Source organism: Rhinolophus sinicus, linkage group LG11 (assembly GCF_036562045.2).
Source record: "Rhinolophus sinicus isolate RSC01 linkage group LG11, ASM3656204v1, whole genome shotgun sequence".
In the NCBI taxonomy this organism is placed as follows: Eukaryota; Metazoa; Chordata; class Mammalia; order Chiroptera; family Rhinolophidae; genus Rhinolophus; species Rhinolophus sinicus.
Window position 1 is genome coordinate 2,876,632 of NC_133760.1, and position 5,709 is coordinate 2,882,340.

Sequence of the window (5,709 nt, forward strand, 5' to 3'; positions counted from 1 at the left end):
ACGTCTTCTCGGGCTCATCAATCATTTGTGGAGACTCTTTGAAGTTGCCTTTCTGTGCAGTAGAATTTGCATTTGCTTCTGTTGTGGACATGTGGGCACTAAGTTGGGGACTACTTCAAAGTTCAGGGCTTGAGTTTTCCTGGTCCCCTCAAGGTACCTGCTGTAGACTAAATCGTGACCACCAAATACTTGTTAAAGGAGTAAATGAACACATGCCTCTTCTGATTCCCTAATACCTGTGGGAGTCGAGAGGGTGCCTGCTTTTACTTCCCTTCTCATTCCTTATGCCTAGGAGAGTGCCTGGCACATGGGACTCAGTCTGTATTTGTTGACTAACTCAATGAGTAAATGATGACAACGGGTAGCATTCATACCACTGGGACTTGTGGAAGACTAGTGGCTCCTAAAAAGAAGTATGCAGAGGCAACCTGGCCGTTCCTCCCTGCCCGCATCATTTTGCAACATCCCTTTGCATTTTAATGTGCATAAAAGATTTACATGAACCACTGCTGTCCAGCCAGCAGCCTCCAGAGTTTATGGTAAATCTCAATCCCCCGGGATCTTGGCTGGAAGTCTGATAAATGAGCCTGTTCTCCTGGAACTGTGATCCGCTGTTGCCATGGGAACCACAGCTAGCCTTGGGGAGCCAAGGAGACTGAGGAGGGAGGCAGAGAACCTAGGAGACTCAAATGTCCCATGATCTGCCTAAAGATTGCATGTGATTTAATAATCGTGGTCCAGCATATATTAAGAACTTAATATATGTTTTTGAATGAATGAATGAATGAATCAATGAATAACTGCCTCAAAGGAGGTGCCCTGTGGGTAGGAGAGGGGTGTCACAGACCTCATTTCTACTTATACTTGGAAAATTTTTCTTCTCATTTTAGGGGTGGAAATCTATATAGTGAGCATTTGAATTCATCCACCCAACCACTTAACCATCCATCTGCTTGCCCATTGTCCCATCCGCCCAGCTGTATTTTTTATATTTTTTAATTTTGTTTCTGATGTTTTGACATTTCTCAGTGAGAGGAGGGGTGGAGCTTACAGACCCTGGGAGAGATTGCCTTCCCCAGCTAATTCCTAAAGATAATAACAACTTGCCTAAAAGTACACCTTTCAGTGCTTGCTTCGGCAGCGCATATACTAAAATTGGAATGGTACAGAGAAGATTAGCACGGCTCCTGCGCAAGGATGACATGAAATTTGTGAAGTGTTCCATATTTTTTTAAAAAAAGAAAGAAAATAAATAAACACAAGTCTCCTTTCACTTGCCTAAAAGCACGCCTTTCGTATGCAAACCAACTCATTGTGAGCCTATAGCCCCAACCATCTGACACACACCAATTCTCTATTCGCCTGCCCCAAATCACCCAGGGCCAAGTACAATGCACACCTGTAGCCCAAAGCCACCGGACTTATTCAAACTAGCCGGCCCCAAACTGCCCACCCTGCCCTGACTTGCCTTTTCCATGGAAACCTCAAGAAAGGATCTGCCCTAGACACTCTCTCACTCCTGTCTTCTGACTCCTGACCACCCTGGTGCTTCCCCATGGGGCCTGCATGGCTACCCGCTCTTTTTGGGAATGTAAGTAATAAAAACCTTTCAGTGGCATTAACCTCTCTGTAATCACTCAGTGACCCATGTAAATTAATATCTTGTGGGTACAAATGAGAAGACGCCCAACACCCACCTGCCATCCATCTACCCACCCACTGACATACTAAGACCTTTGCTCTGGCCTTCCTGAGATGTCCCTATAACGCGTTTCCTCCATCATACAGGTCTTTGTTCTGACTACCAGATCTAACCAGCATAGTCCCCTTCCTTTCACTCCATTCTCCTTTGCCCCAAAGCCCTTACCTCCCCTGACATCATAATATTACTATTTGTCTTACATGATAACCCAGTTTCCAGGGCAATGTCAATTTGCTTCCAGCTGGAGGGCACACAGGCCCTCATCACAAGTCAGAGGGTAAAGGGAAAGAACAGATATTGCTGACATCAGTGGCTCTTTTTGACCCTTGTTTCTTTAGGAATCCACAAAGACCCGAATAATACATTTTTAATGGTGCCCAAGGATGTATTTTTAAAAAACCACCGTATGGACATGTAACTGACATACAATAAAATACACTTGTTATCAGCATACAAACAATGGGCTTTGACAAATGCATGTGCCTGTGTAATCAGCACCAAATTCGAGATGTAGGCGAGCACAAGGATGCATTGTAATACAAAGTTAAATGCCTGTGAGTCATTGATGAAATGCTGGTTACCTGACTAAGACTGGCCCCACCCCACCTGTCATCTTGGGGCTGTGTTGTGTTTCTCTCTCTTTTCTCTAACAGTGTCTGGCACAGGGTGGACCCACAGTGAAATTCTCCAATGGAAGCAGACTCTAATCTCCATGAGAAAAAACACTATAGGGGAGAAAAAGAAATTTCCCTTTATCCTTCTGAGTTCTTGGCTGAGACCCTGCAAGAAAAGACAGATTAACAAGAGAAAAACAAATGGAAGCTTAACAACGTGTATATCTCATGTGCACAAGGGAGAGACCCAGGAAAAAAATGAGTAACTCAAAGAAATAGCCTAGAACTCAGGCTTCAATGCCATCTTAACAGGAGAAGGGGAAAAGGGATGTAAGTCTCTTAAGAGAAAGGAAATGATTTTTAGAAAAGATGAATGAGACCTTAGAAGAATAGACGGGAGGTATGATAGTTTGTGACAAAGTGTGTCTGAGTGGGGAGCTGACTTTTTGTCTCCTCTCCAGTGATAAGAACCAATCTTCCCGGGTTTGTGAAACTCCTGAGAGAAGATTTACAACAATTGAGTTACTCTTGGAGTATCTGTTCCCTGGCAGATAAGGGCAGTTCAGAGAAAGTCTCTTCCTGCATTTGTTGTTTTTCAGGTGCCTACATCTCAAAATAATAAATATACCCAAGCAGCATATTTTGGGTGGCATGTCCTGAACTCCTATGGTCATATTTTGGGGTGGCATATCTGCTGCCCTTCAGCATCATATCTGTGCTTTTCTTACCATTGTATTCCCAGGGTCTGGCACATTGGTTTCCCAGAGTAGGCATTCAATAAATATTTGTTAAATGAATAACAAATTGATAAGTGTTTGAGAATAGATGAAAATATGGTGTGGATGCTAAATATTTATGTCATTAGCCACTGCTGTTGCGAAAATGTAGAGCTTTTAAGACTCTAAAAGACTCAGAGCCAACGTTTTGCCCTTGCACAAAGACGCTGTCAGAAGACAAGCAGAGAGGATATACATGAACCACTGTAGGTGGGGCTGCAGACTGAGCCTCCCCAGGCCACCCCATCCCCAAGCCAGGCTGGATGGAATACAGTCACACCAGCCTAGTCTCTCTTTAGGGCTCTCTGGTTTCTTAGCAACCCAGGCAAACTCAGTGTGTTGCCATGGAAACTTCTGCTAGGACCAAGGAAGTGGATGAAGGTGGCTGAAAATCAGCAGATGAAATATCAGAAAATGAAATATTCAGGAATCTTGTACCAGACGGAGTGTATGTGTAAAATCCCAGCCTAGAATCCTCGAGTATCTCATTCATTATTTGTGAGTAAATAAAAATGTGGGTTCTTTGTGCACTGATGATAGGAATGTAAAACGGTGCAGCTGCCCTAGAAGATGGCATGGTGGTTCCTCAAAAGATAAACAGAGAATTGCCTTATGATCCAATAATTCCATTACTGGGTTTATACCCAAAAGAAATGAAAGCAGGGACTTGAAGGGATATTTGTACACCCATGTTCATAGCAGCATTATTCACAGTACCTAAGAGGCATAGGCAACCCAAGCATCTATTGACAGATGAATGAATAAACAAACGTGGCCTATCTGTACAATGGAATATTATTCAGCTTTAAAAAGGAAGGAATTTCTGACATGTGCTACAAGATGGTTGAAGCTTGAGGACATCTGCTAAATGAAATAAGCCAATCACAAAAAGACAAATATTGTAGGATTCCACTTATATGAGGTCAATTTCATAGAGCAAGAAAGTAGGATGGTGGGTGCCAGAGGTTAGGGGAGAAGGGGAGGGGGGAGTTGTTTAATGGGGACAGAGTTTCAGTTTTGCAAGATGAAAAGAGTTGTGGATATAGATGGTGGTGATAGTTGTACAACAGTGTGAATGTACTTAATGCCACTGAAATGTACTCGGACAATGATTAAGGCGGTAAATGTATGATGTCATATTAATACTTTTGTTCATTTTCTGTCTCCCCTGCACTAATGCTGCCTTTGCCAAGTGCAGAGGCTTGGCTCCTCTTGCTCCCTGGCCCCCAAGGTCTAAACTGATACCTGCCTTCTCCTAGAAGATACCCAACATCTTGTTAAATAAAGGACTGAAGTTTTGGAATGAATAAATGCGTCTCTCTGGGACAAAGCACAGAGTAGCAGAGGCTGTGCCGGTTTGCCTGACATTTCTTCTCTGCCCAGAGACAAGGGTTTGTTACACAGCTGGACTTGATCAATATTTATTGAACAACCTGATGGATTCTGAGGTCAAATAAAGCTGTTATCACTGGAGGCTGCAGGAGAAGCATGATTTCTAAAGGGCTCTGCAGTGACCCTCACATGAGTGTTTTTGTGCTTCTGCAACCCCCCATTGAAAGGTACCCAAAGATGTGCATGGACCACTGGTGCGGTGGTTGCTGACTTGAGCCCCTTCTGAATCTCACCCTCCCCACCTGTCACCTGCCCACCGCCATCTATCAATGAGATTAGTCAACCCATGTGGCTGCTCCCTCTCGTGATTACTGATCTTCCCTTAGCAACAGAGGGAGACTCAAAACATCACCATGGAAACCGCAGCTGCCCGGGAGGAGGGAGAGACTGAGAAAGGGGTTTAGAGAGGCCTGGAAACTAGGATTTTCCAGGCTTTGAATTTTCCTGGTCTTGTATCCAGTAAGCCTTCATAAAATATCTATTGAAAGAATGAATGGCTGAGCCTCAAGATGTATGGTGGGGAGTTCCCTGTCTCACCCCCACTACCCTTTTCATCTCTGATGAGGGAATAAACCCCTTTGCTGGGCAGATGGCAGTGAGTTGAGCCTTGAAACAGTGACAGCTGCACTCATCGAGTCTTCTTTTATTTCAATTTTCTTCTTAGTGAAATTCAAAACCATAACACTCAAGTGTTAAAATTTTTATAGAGCACTGACCCTGGCCTAAGGACTTGCTATGGACTGAATATTTGTGTCAACCCCAACCCATATGTTGAAGCCCTAACACCCAACGGGATAGTATTTGGAGGTGGCACCTTTGGGAGGTGATTAGGTCCCAAGGGTGGAGCCCTCATGATGAGATCAGTGCCTTTATAAGAAGAGACACACAGAGATGATCTCTCGGCCATGTGAGGACACAGGAAAAGGATAGCAAAAGAGAGAATTCTCAACAGAGCCTGAACATGCTGGTGCCTGGTCTGGGACTTCCCAATTGCTGAAGAACCCCCTACTCTAAGTATTTTATGATGGCAGCCTGAGCTCATCAGAACCTCAGCTCAATGACTCTTTCATGCAGTGGACCCCAGTCCTACCCCAAAGCCAAGTGGAATTCCACATAGTTGCCATGAAACTGAGGAGAATGATTGCCATGGACACAGCACAATGTGGTCAGGGTCCCAGAGACCCACCCATTTGCAAACCATTGACTCTTTAAAATGCCAGTCATC

At 44.2% G+C, this 5,709-nt stretch overlaps 1 non-coding gene across 1 annotated transcript; it reads left to right on the top strand.

Moving 5' to 3' along the window:
- Window positions 1–1,125: 1,125 nt before the first annotated feature.
- On the top strand, window positions 1,126–1,231 carry LOC141567755 (U6 spliceosomal RNA). The gene has a single exon (XR_012490584.1). It is a non-coding gene; the product is annotated as a U6 spliceosomal RNA (small nuclear RNA).
- Window positions 1,232–5,709: the final 4,478 nt, after the last annotated feature.